This window comes from Schistocerca serialis, chromosome 8, assembly GCF_023864345.2.
Source record: "Schistocerca serialis cubense isolate TAMUIC-IGC-003099 chromosome 8, iqSchSeri2.2, whole genome shotgun sequence".
NCBI lineage: Eukaryota > Metazoa > Arthropoda > Insecta > Orthoptera > Acrididae > Schistocerca > Schistocerca serialis.
Window position 1 is genome coordinate 452,682,973 of NC_064645.1, and position 13,590 is coordinate 452,696,562.

General features: G+C 39.5%; 1 protein-coding gene across 1 annotated transcript in view; it reads right to left on the reverse strand.

Moving 5' to 3' along the window:
• The window catches only part of LOC126416633 (uncharacterized), a 276,018-nt gene that overhangs the window by 244,609 nt on the left and 17,819 nt on the right, over positions 1-13,590 (reverse strand). Inside the window, exon 3 of the mRNA XM_050084398.1 lies at positions 10,324-10,456. The gene's annotated coding sequence lies outside the window, so the exon portion shown is untranslated. The remainder of the gene's footprint in view (positions 1-10,323; positions 10,457-13,590) is intronic.

The following is a 13,590-nucleotide window of genomic DNA, read 5'->3' on the forward strand; positions in this document are numbered from 1 at the left end:
CACCAGTGGTGCCACAATCCACAGGATGTCACTACAAGAAGTGCTCTGGGAAGAGACCACACCCTTGGAACTGACACGGCATCTGGCAGGATCCTATGACCTCCGGTCAGTTATAACCGGGTGCCTGCCATGCAGAGGACTCATTCTGTTGTGTACTCACTTGACGGACTCTTCACCGTACCAGCTGCTGTCTGCTGAAAACTTGTGCTTTGATCTTGGACTACGTTTGGACTTTAATATTGGCTGGCTGCCTTTTGGCTGTGTGACATCAAACTTATACATTATTGTCTTTACCGTGTCAGTGTAAAAAGGAAAATAAACTGTGCTCATAACTGCAGACTTCTATGCTTTCCACAAATTTAAACCTAATCCCTACTTTCATGTTTGACTCACCTTATATCTTTTTTCAAAATACTGAGATCAATGTACATAACTTGGGGATGGACACCGTATCTATTGTGTAGAAATGACCACCTAAATATTCTCAGTACATGAAAAACTAGTACTGTCACAAGGCCAACATGGTAACTACTCCAATCTGGTAGGGTCATCCTGTAGCCACAGGCCCTGACAATGCGGGGCTTGCACAACCGATGCTCGAGCTCCACACATACACCAGAGCGAAGATGCCTGTCCTTTTAGAAGTCTTGAGTAACCATTAAGACAGGTGGACATTGGTGTTGCTGGGTGGCACCTCCAAGGTGAGTGCTTGATCAGAGTAGACGGTGTTGTAACGGACACCTCGCAAATGAAACATATTAAACTTACACCAGGTAATAGCCGTGCAGAACTGACTGTCTCAGTCATGCCTTGGGATGAGTAACAGGCTAAGAAACAAGGAACTAAACAATTCAGCCAATATTAAGTTTCCACTAGGACAGAGGATGAATCCTTCATAACAGCAAAACCTATGTTTATTTTGATAATATAGAAGATAAGTGTGACCAAGTCCTGAGCTGGAAAAAATTTAAAATTGACTCTTATTAAATAAAGCAGTGCCTGAAACACAATCTCAAGCACTTCCAGCCTGTACTGAGCTAGGACATACGCCTGTCACCACTAACCCATTCGAAAGTGTTAATATGCCATGGGGCATCACCTTTCACATAGATCTAACATCCACTCCGACAAAGAACTCGGAGAAAACTTGGAAAATCGTAGTGTTCACTTTGTATGATGCCTACAGAGAGTACCAATGAAAACCAAGTTGAGACAGGTGCTTGATATTGGCATTTGAAGAAGACATCTAACCAGAAAAAGTAAAAGTTACAGTATATAAATTTGACATTAAACCTCATTTCCCATGAATCATGAGGTGCTTCCTGTGTTTCTGTTTTGCTCACACATCATCCTGCTGTACTTCAGAACCTTTTCTTGGAAACTGTTGGCAAACTCATCACAATGACTGCCCTGTGAACAAATTCCCACCATACAAAAAGCAGAACGGGCTATCAGCCTTCCGAGTTGCAAGTTTGCCCTATTTTAAAAAAGGAAAACAAGATATAAGAATAGAAGACATTTGATTACCTGTCATACTTTAAAGTATGTGAACATCTTCATCCAGTGGATATAACAATTTCTACACAACTATTCTGCAATTCACAATTTTCACATGGCGCCATTTTAACAAGACGGATCAGCTGCATACGTTCTGAATATAGATGTTCACAAAAAAAAAAAATGCTATGAAGTGTCAATCTTCCAAAAAGTGCATGAAAACTGTGAAACGTGCTCTGGTTTGCATTTGGTGTGGAAAGATTGACCCTTCAGTGAGAAGTGACGATAACTATGAGAATGTGTGAAACTGTGTAGATCATAAAAGAAAAGCAGTGACCGTTAATAGTCAAGATATGTGTAATTGTGAAGCAGCTAGGAAGATCGACAGTATCAAAAAGAAAACCTAATGTTTATTTCAATTATTACAGTTTTGTAGGACGAAATTAAAAACTGCATGAGAAATACGAAATAAACAGACCAATGAAAAATGGAATTGTAGATCCATCAGTGAGCGATGATAAAAAACAGACGACAGGTTGGAAATGTGGTGATTTAAGTATAAATTATTACCAAATCAAATCTCTTGCAGGAAAGATGAAACAGCAAATCAATGCCACAGATCAGCTGCAAACAGGACTGGACCACTTACCGCAATAATACCCACAACAATGAAGCTAACAACATCCATTCATTGCAGCAGAAGTGTGATTTAATGAAGAAAATGCACAAGCAAGCACAACACGGAAGTCTCACATCTTCACCTGTGCTTTCTAAGAATCCAGCCCACGATTTAGACTGTGAAGCAACTATTTGTATAGGCAAAAAACACACAACAAGATGTCCAACAAATCTTGAAACAGTAATGTTCACGGGTCAAGAAAAACACAAAAACTCCTAATTTACACTGATAGCCTCTCTGTTTCCCTTCATGAAAATATGAACTTAAATTATTCGGTGTTTGCTAAGCTCAAATCAGGAGCTACATTCAATTCTGGGGTAGAAAACTTAACCATAGAAACAAACAAGCTAAACAGAGATGGCTGCAGCTTCAATACCATAAGTAGTCAAACTGGTCCCAATGATCTTACTATACTTTGAGACCTTAACATGGATGCAAACTCCAACAAAATTGCTAACATGAAACTTATAGAAGTTAATCATGCAATCTTAGAAATATAGTTACCATTGATACCAGGGCCTCAGATTTTAGTTCTACCAGGATAGATTGTGCAATAATTAACAAAACTGCTGAACACACTGTTAAGTATACTAACATAAACTTGTAGTATCGGTAAACTCAGGCAAAATATTAATGACCTGAATATTCTGTGCAAATCAACAAGACCACACATTTACAAACAAAAATATAATACAGTTAAGAAAACCTTTAAAGCAGAACTTTCAAACCTTAGAAAAGAAAGTCCACAGTATTGAAATCCCACAATCTACGAGCGTCAGCAAGGCATCCTCGAAACTGATCAATAAGTGTCAAAAAACCTCCACAACCAGGGACAGCAAACCCTTATGCATTATACTGGCAGGTAATGATATAAGAGAACACAAGTATTATGTAACATTTTTAATAAACAGTTCATATCACCAACAGGAAATCCAACACATACTTTAGAAATATGGCAAGAGTTACTGAATCACACCCCTCAAACAGTGAGTTTTGAATTAGATGAGGTTAAAGAAAATGATAGAAGAGAAATAATCCTCACATTAAAGAACAAATATTCAGCTGGATAGGATGGTATGTCGAGTGTCATAGTTAAAAAAATGCATAAAAGAAATAGCTAAACCACTAAAGCATCTCGTAAACTGTAGTATTACATAAAGCAGTTACTCTAGTAGTCTATAAATAAGCATTGTTGAACTAGTGCATAAGAAGGGTATTACAAAAGGGGTTTCAAACTAACACCCAATACCACTGATCCCTACCTTTAGTAAGATTTTTGAAATGGAATCATTTCTCAGAACAAATTGTCCTTAGAAACACAACATGGCTTTAGGAAAGATCAGTGCACAACTACTGCAGTTGCTGAATTTCTCCATAAAGTGTACACCATCCTAGACCGAGGTATGAAGACAGGAGGCATATTCTTAGATCTTTCCAAAGCTTTCGACTCAGTCATCCGTGGGTTGCTCATTAAGAAACTGGAGACTTACATCATCAAGGACTCAGCTATGCAATTACTGACCACATACTTCACAAATCACAGCGTACTAAACTTTCATATAAAATAGATAGTTAGGTAATAGATTTCCAGTCGACTAGAAATAAAGTAAGACGGGGTACCACAAGGATCGATTGTTGGCGTCTTTCTCTTCTTGGTTTATGTCAATGACATGACACAACTCTTCAACTAACATCTAGTAACCTGTGCTGATGACCCCCCCCCCCCTCTTATTTTATGAAAAAGACTTGGAGACAGTACACTCAGCTGTAACTAAGGGTGTAATGGAAGTAATCATATATTTTCTACACCAGGGTCTAAGCACCAATTCCAGTTATTAACATTTAAAATGACTAATTTTCATGATTCTGAAATAAACAATATCTGTAGTATTACATCAGCAGAAACAGATAAAATTAAATTTCTTGGTGTCCACCTGGACAAAAATCTCCATTGGGTAAACCACATTACTTCTTTATGTGAGAAAATCAACAATAGCTTGTATCTGATAAGTCAGCTGGCAAAAATAGTCCCAAGTGAAACACTAAAAATTGTTTACTATGGAACAGTTCATCCATTTCTTAATTATGGAATTGAACTGTGGGGTTGTGCATCAGACTTGCACCTGAACAGAATACTAGGTTAATGCATGTACTAAAGACCAATGTCCTGTCTTGAAACTTGTGTCCAACATAAATATCTAACAGTATATTCCTTATATCTGTAGAAACTTATTATATTTTCTTCTGAATAGTAAAAACAAAGTAAATAAATGCACTGACATACATAATTAAGATACTAAAAGTAAGGGTAACCACTTCAGGCAGAGGACAAAATTAAAATTAACTAACAATAGTCCATGTATTAATGGGAAGACACGGTTCAACAAGCTGCCACAAGCTTTGAAAACTTGTGAACCAAAGCTGTTCTACAGGGAGTTTAAAGCCTTCTTAGTAAATAAATGTTTATATTCACTCAGTAAATTCTAATCTACTTGCCCTCTGTTGTAACATGTAATATAATTAGAATATTAAAAAGAATGTATGTATCACTATTATATGTAAGTGTTATCTATAATAATCTACTCAACCTACATATTGCATTTGCAAAAGACATCAGCTTGATACCCCCCACACACAAAATGTAAATAAATAAATAAAAGTGCCTTGCAGAGGGTTCATCCAACCACCTATTTCTCTTCTGTTCTACCCAAAAAGTGAGCTCTGATTTCACTTACTTTATTGTCATGACATTTTCTCCCTATGTAAGTGGGTGCCAACAAGGTATTTTCACTTTCAGAGAAGAAATAAAAATTGCAAAAGTTACTGCTGGTAGCTCCTCTGTTCAATGTTGTGAACAACTTCCTAAATTGGTAAACCACTCAGAGAATAAACTGCCACTTTCTTTGAAGACTACAAATCCTCCACTGACAAGAGCCAGAGGCACTCCATTCTTCTAAGGTGTCACTAGAGAGAAGGCTGCTTTCTAAAACGTCTACAAATAACACATCAACTGAGAAAAGCAGTAAGATCACTGAACAATCTGACAACTTCCTCATGAATTACACACACACACACACACACACACGCACACACACACAGACTTACCCTACATGATCAGGCCCAATGGACCGAGCACTGCTTTGAGAGATTGCCTCCACTTCAGCCTGTCTTTGGTTCCTTTCTGCCATCCTTCTAACAGTCCCACTCTCTGAAGCTCTTTGGATATGCAGTCACCCCATCGAGTTCTAGGTCTTCCTACGGGCCTTCTGCCAGTTGGCTTGGTGTTGAATACAGTTTTTGGCCATCGGTTGTCCTGCATTTGAGCAACATGCCCTACCCACTGGAGTCGTCGTGTCTTCATTATAGCCACAATGTTCAGCTCTTTGTAAAGGTCATACAACTCTGTATTGTGACTAATCATCCATTTTTCACTCTCATTATCATAAACTGGTCCAAAAATCTTCCGAACGACTTTCCTTTCAAATATCATCAGTCTGTACAGTTCTAGCTTGGTTATACTCCAGGTGGCACACCCACCTGTATTTTCATTTTACTGGATGGTTTATCTCTCAACACTGCGCCCAGATATTTGTACTCTGTGACTTGATAAGAACTTTCAGTTGTCTTTAAGGGTGGGAGTAGTTCTTGAGTTTCATTATGTCTACAGTGTAGAACCATGCATTCCATCTTGTCCAATTTTCCTCGCCATTGTTTCCAGAATGTCAGCCATTTCCCCTGATTCTTCTCGTGAGCCAAATATTAGCACTATATCATCGGCATATCCAAGGTACTTGATGTTCACATCCCCGATCGGGACTCCTGTGAGTTAATTAGATGACATCTCTCGCATTACCTTCTCTAATGCGAGATTGAAAAGAACAGGTGATAGTCCATCACCCTTCCATAGCCCAGTTTTTATTTTGACTGTTTCAGTCACTTTATTTCCAATTTTTACCTTTGCTTTAGTACTCATCAGGCAGGCCTTCATGAGGCTTACTAGTTTCTTGGCAAAACCAAACTCTTCCAGACACCTCACCATACTATCCCAATGAATGCAGTCATATGCTTTTCTGAAGTTGACAAACAGCAGGTGTAGTTCTTGGCCAAACTCCCACCTTTTTTCTACGATCTGGTGTAGGACAAGGATTTGGTTGATAGTAGATCTCCCATGACGAAATCCTCCTTGAAATTCTCCAATAATGGTGTCTGCCAATGGCTGGATTAGATCTAGAAGACATTTTCAGAAGATCTTGTAACAAATATTGAGCAGAGTGATACCACAGTAATTTTCACATGCCATTTGGTCATTCTTCTTGTGGATGGGACAGATTAGTGCACTCCTCTAGTCTTCTGGAATGTTTTCAGTATTCCAAATGGTCTCTATTGGTCATTCTTCTTAAGAATGGGACAGATTAGTGCACTCCTCCAGCCTTCTGGAATGTTTTCAGTATTCCAAATGGTCTCTATTAATTTGTGAATCCTTGCGACAAGGTATTCACCCCCTTCCTGAATTATTACAGCATGGATGCCATCTTCTCCTGTGCTTCTGTCCTTTTCAAGCCGTTTTATCTGCTTCCTGATTTCTTCTACAGTTGGCGGTAGGTGTTCAGGGTCTGCTGTCTGTGGTAGGGGGAAGTTAAAGAGTGTCATTGGGTCTTCACAATTTAACAAGTCACTGAAATATTCTTCCCATGTCTTTGCAATTTGATATTCAGTTGTCAGCAACTCTCCTTCGGCATTTTTTATGAATTTCTCTATGAGTTTATAGTTTTTCCTCAGATAGTTGACCTTTCTGTACATGTTCTTCATCCTATTTCCCTGGAAGTCTTCTTCTGCTTCTGTAATAACCCCACTAACAAACTTCCTCTTTTCTCTCCGCAATATTGCTTGTGTTTCTCTTCAGACACTGTAAAATTCTGTCTTACTGCCCTAATCTGTTGCTGACTGTAACCGCTTGTCATGGGCTTCTTTTCTCCTGTTGTCTGTCTCTTCACAGACCTCATTGAACCATTTCTTCTTCCTTGCCACTGTTTTTCCAATGATTGCTCCTGCAACCTTTGTAACCACATTTCTAATTTCTTCCCACTGCTGATTTTCATCCGAGTCCTCTGTTTCCGGCAGTAATGTAAAACAATTCTTGATCTCAACTTGAAGTTCATTTCTCGTTCCTTCCTGTGCTACTTTTTCTATATATATGGAGGAATACAAGAACAGATGTAAATCGAAAACGTATTTGGTGGTATTGTCCTACCTTAAAACTTTACCTATACAAGAGCTACCCACAGATATGGACATTTCACCGGTTGTACAGGAAGCTAGGGAAGGAACACTGACTTAGCCTAACCATCCTTCATGTCCACTGCCTTATCACCCCCTCTTTTAACAAAGATACATCAGCCCTGTAATGGCTATTACCGCCACTGGTTGAACTCAAGCAGCTGATGTCTCCACCATATTGTAATGTAAAAGCTCCCCAGGGTTGTTTATCTCACACTACAGAGTTTATTTTAAAAGGCTTTTACACCACTAGCAAGCTTTTTGAACACATTCTGCAGAGCAGAAGCATACTTTGGAAGCAGCTCACTTGTGGTATGTGTCCTACAGAACAATATCCTTGAAATCAAATGCCCAATCATTTGGATACCAACCGAACTCAATATGCAATGATACTGTGAACCAACAAAGAATGGCAACAGAGTTGTTCCATATAAAACTGTAGAACAGGAAAAACACACCAAAAAACTTAGAAGAAGCTACTTAATACTACATTTGCAACAGCAGAAAACTTAATTATCCAGAACAAAGGAACTGGCTTGAAAATGGTCAGGTGTCAAATAATGACTCTGGGGAGTTTTACATGAACATAAATCTGTATTGTTCTTCAGTCCAGTTATAATAGTGGTTTCATATTTGCACAATTTGGGCCTCACAGAAGCACTGACCTACTACCATACATTGACCTACTACCACACTAGCCGCCATCATGGGATCACTATGCAGTCTCCAGCCCCATCATTACGTGCAGGTCCTCATCTGTTCCAGCTGACAGATGCACTGGGTGGTCAACTGTGCCCATTTTGACTATTAAAATTCTTTACCTTCTACCCATTACCACTAGAGAGCATATGCTGGAATATTTGTTATTGGAAGACCATCTGCCTACAGTCAGAAACAACCATATTTTTAGTAATAATTGTAATAATGCGAAACGGCTTCAGGAGGTGTTTGCATATTGCTACAGTCATCCATTTTAGCTAACAAGTGCTACTGGACGCCAGGTTCAAAGCTCAAAAGGTTAGAATCCCACTGTTTACCCTGGTAACGATTTGCAACTTATGCATCCCACCAGGTACAGATATATACCATCAAGAAAGAGAAGAACTATGACACTAGTTACACCTCCACTTCATCCTGCTACGTGATTTCAATGCCCCCAATTATCCACAGGGCAGCAACATTACAGAAATGCATATTTTATAGGAAGCCAAACAAAATCTAACTCTTGGTGAAGTATCATGTCATAAGACGGATTGCTGGGCACGGCCTTTCTGCCGTACACCCCCACAGTGACACACAGAATTGCACAAACATGGTGTAAAGACTGCTTACTAACTGACCGAGAATATAAAAGTGTGTCTCAGATCACCAACGGCAAAAGCGACCATTCACACAGTAAGGACTATACCAAATATTGTGTACATCTGGAATGACCGGATGATTCATCAATATCAGTATTCCTGGACACAAATGGTATTGCAGGTTGGGGTAGGTAGAGAAATCAGCCACAATGGAGCATGCACTGTGTGAGTTTGACCACACAATAAAATCTACCAACAAAGTGGTTCTCACTCTAGAAAAGAGCTGCCACATCCACTTGTTCAGGGCAGCCATAGAAACTCTCATATATGAAAATATTTTCAACAAGGAAGAAGAAAGGCTCAAGGTATACAGATCCTAGACTTCCATGCTCCCTTGAAACTTTGCAGGTAGCAAGGGGGTAGCCACAGCAGTAAGAACCAACAGAAAGTCCTCAGAAGTTAGCATAATAGGTACATACAGTCTTTAGCTGTGGGTTCCGTTTCAATCTGTCTGGAAGAAAAACTTCTGTAAATACCAGCCACTCGTGCTAGCAAAACATTAGGAAAATTGTTAAACAAACAATAGCGGAAATGCATGTGACTGAAGCCAGCAGGTAATATGTGAACTAGAGGCACGAGAGTGTCAACAATTTTGCACCCATCTTCTGTTTTTTATAATAAAGTCTGGTCTCAAGTGCTCCTTACCCCATCAAAGATACAACTAATTGTGCTGTAACTACTGTGCAGAATTTTATATGGATATGACAGCTAACCAGCTAACTATAAAGTGACTGGTTACGGAGACACTTGACCACTCTTGTTTCTGAAAACAAATTGTTGAGGTTACAACATTGACGATTTGAATGGATGCATAAATTGCTTTTGCCTTTTTGTATCTTCCCTCGCTCTCCTCTCTCCTTAGCAGCAACTCTTTCATGCTCTCAAACCCCATAGCCCAGGCCTTGACTAATCCTCATTATTAGCTGTGTACTTCCCACTCCTGTACCTCTCACTATTCACCCCACACCTTTCTGGTCCAGACACTGCACACCAGTTTTTCCTGATATGTTCTCTACTCTGTGTCACACTCCACATCACCATCACTCAGTTTTGTTACTATTAACAAAATTTATCCTCATTTTGCCACTATACCAGTAGCCACCATCCGTTCCTTCTTTCTCCTTACAGTTTCCAATCATTCGTTTCAACCCCCCCACCCCAAAAAAAAAAAAAACTTTATTTTTCTCTTTCCACCAGTCATCCAAGTGTCTCTACAACCACCCATAACATTCGGTTTTGTTGCAGTTGCATGTATGAGCTTTTATTTGTGCCTTGAAGACAGGTTCTTACAACTACAAAAATGAACAAAGCTACAGCTATGAGACATTATGGATGTCTATATACTACCTACCAATCATTCTCAGGTGAATGGCTCCCTTTCTAAATTTTTATTTGTTAGAATTTTCATCATCTTAATATTCACTGATATAAAAGGACATGTACAAGAACCATAAGTAATGAAAACATTTCCTTGTTTTGATACAAGGCTTACTCATCAATTTTACTCACCTTATCTAACTCTGCCTGATTTCATCCCCTCGAGAAAGACTGGTGAATAATATTTCACCATGGATATGATGGACAGCAGATAATGGAAAATAATGAAGACACTGAGGCAACACATCCAGAATGATTTTCTCTCCTGTAAATAAAATAAAGAAAATGTTATGTTCCTTCTGAAGTGAATAGAGCACAGGTGTAGGTAAACACAACTTTATTAGAACCTACATTCCTACCTCACATAGACTTATGGCGTTTTTGTATTAGGTTTCAAAGTGGAAAATTCTATGCTAATGTATATTTCTCCTGAAACTAAACCTATGTATTTCACTACTCCCACAATAAAATCAAACAATGGAAAATCCAGGATGGAATGTAACAATATCAGAGAAGGAAAGTTGCTACTCACCATATAGCGGAGATGCTGAGTCGCGATAGGCACAATAAAAAGATTCACACACTCATCACTTTCGGCCGTTAAGGCCTTTGTCAGCAGTAGACACACATACACACACGCACACTCACGCAAACGCAACTTGCACACATGTCTGCAGTCTCACAGAGCTGAAACTACACTGTGAGCAGCAGCACAAGTGCATGATGGGAGTGGCGGCTGGATGGGGGTAAGGATGAGGCTCAGGTGGGGAGGGATAGTATGGTGGGAGAGGTAGGCAGTGAAGTGTTTCCGTTTAGACGGAGGGCAGGAAGAGAAGGTGCGGAGGGGGGAGGGGGTAAGTAGCCTCCTGGCCTCAACCTTCGTTAGTCACTGTCCTCACCCATCCAGCCCCCTCCCTGTTCCCATTCCAGCACTACACAGCTGTCACTTCGCCGCCACACCCAGTCTTTTAATTTCTTTTTATTATTTTTATTTCTCTCCTTTCCACTACTTACCCCTCCCCCCTCCGCACCTCCTCTTCCTGCCCTCCGTCGAACCTGAAACACTTCACTGTTTGCCATTCCCACCGTACTATCCCTCCCCATCCTTGCCCCAGCCTCCTCCTTACCCCCATCCAGTCGCCACCCCCATCATGCACTGGTGCTGCTGCTCACAGTGTAGTTTCAAATCTCTGAGACTGCAGACATGTGTGCAAGTTGGGTTTGCGTGAGTGTGTATGTGCACATGTGTGTATGTGTCTCCATAATAAAATCACTATTTCAAATACAAAAGACTTTCCTCCCAGGTCATTATGGGTCAATCAAAATTTGCAATCTACTTTGACCTGTGGCATGTGCCATGTGACGTCATGGTGTTGTGACATACTTGAACCGGATTGTATTAACAGATGGTGTGTGTGTGTGTGTGTGTGTGTGAGAGAGAGAGAGAGAGAGAGAGAGAGAGAGAGAGCGTATTCATGCAGTGGCACTCCCTAGTGTTGGATGTTTATGTTTCAAAGTTGTTTATTATGTATTGTAGTAATCATTTGATGTTATGATTTCCATGTGTGAATTTAATATTGGCAGAATTTGTGCCAGTTTACTAGTAACTTATTTTTATGTTGGAAGTTGTGGCTAATGAATTCATGTGTATGTCTGAAACTAGTGGTGGCACATGGTGCTTATGGTTCGAGATTTAATATTTTGTCCATTATGGATATGACAAGTTTACAAGTAGGTCTCTTGATCTGGCAATGTGGGATGACACACAGATGACTATTAATTTCCTTCAGCTATATGATCTCATCATTGAGTACATGAGGTGTCACATATATGGAGGTGAAATGAAATTAACAGTTGCTGCACCTCGGAACAAAGACCAGTATACATGGTTTTGTCACTAGGATAATGTATGGCAGTCTATCCAGAGAGATTGCTTGTGAGATTGCTTTTATGACTTATTATTTTTGCTATAATTCATCCACTGAATTCTGTGCTACCAAGGCAGGCTTTTGTGACACAGGTATGGGTGGTATTACTTGAGGAGCTTATTGAGGAGGGTTCAATTATAGGTAGTTTCAGGGCATTTTGTTCTTATAAGCATTTAGGGAACAGGGGTATGAGCATTTACTGATCAACCATAGTACCAAGTTTAAGGACTAGAGAACTGGGGCTTGTACAAATAGAAAAAAAGGGTACTGAGGAGGGTTGTTGCATCTGTGACAGGGAGGGAAAGAAGGTGCTCTTCCACCTTGCAGCCTCATTTAGATGGGTACTGCTGGAGGAAGAGTGTCCCTGATAACTTTGGCCATTTCAAAGTTTGTAGAGGGCTATTGGGAAAATGTACAAACATAGGGTTGTTAGCTCAATAGATTTTTCGGGGTGGGTGGGCAAAAAGGTTTATGTGGGGGGGAGGTTTGGAGGTTGTATGACGTGTTATTTTTTTGTTGTATTTTTGTTTGGGTAGTAGGTTTAGCACGGGTAATATTTGGGAGGGGGCGGTTTAGGGAGAGATGGTTGGGTTTGGGAAATATGGATGGCAATTATGGAGGTTTCTTTGTTTTTTAGGCTGTTTGTGGTTGGCCAGCCTATATTTGTGTGTCAGAGGCTTTTATTGGTACGTATTTATTTGTGATTTTATTTGATTTTTATAATAGTGTGTATAGTATCTGTGGTTATTTTCTTTTTTTAAATTTTAGACCTACATGTTTGACATCATGTTTTTAAACATTCTCTTATGGCCATACGTTGTGGTGCAACATGAAGGTCGAGACAGTTACACCATGTCCTATCACTCAGTTGGTAGGCGAGGCAATATTATACCGATATGATGATCAATGCTGAAAACTATTAGTGTTAAGTATTGTTGTTGGATCTAAAACTATTTGAACTGTATATTCAATGTTTTATTTGTATTCTGTTTCACATTGGAGAAAGGTGCCATAACTTCCAATCTGCAGCATCTTCGATGCCAATGCCAATAACCATGAGCTGGCTGCTGTTGCCCTCCACATGAGGGCTGTCAGGTGAGAGAAGATCCTGTCAGCACGTGTTATCACCTTTGACTTAAACCAAATTAATAAACAAAAATAATCATTGAAATATTATGTAATAATGGAGAGCTATACTCAAAACAGAAAAATGCCATGTTTAAGATCAGATCTTGTTTAAACTTTATGCTAGGAAAATGTGTGTCACTGTACAACTTCTGATGTCAAAATATATATTGGTTTCTGTCAAAGTTGACATGTTTTTCAATCAAGAACATTGATATACTGGAATATGATAAAGACATGTATGAATTTTTTTTTAGTCTCAGGTCGTCATGTGGTGATTGATTTGAGGACTGAATTTCACTAATGAATTTTGGAAGGTCACCGAGTATTAAAATGCACCATCAAT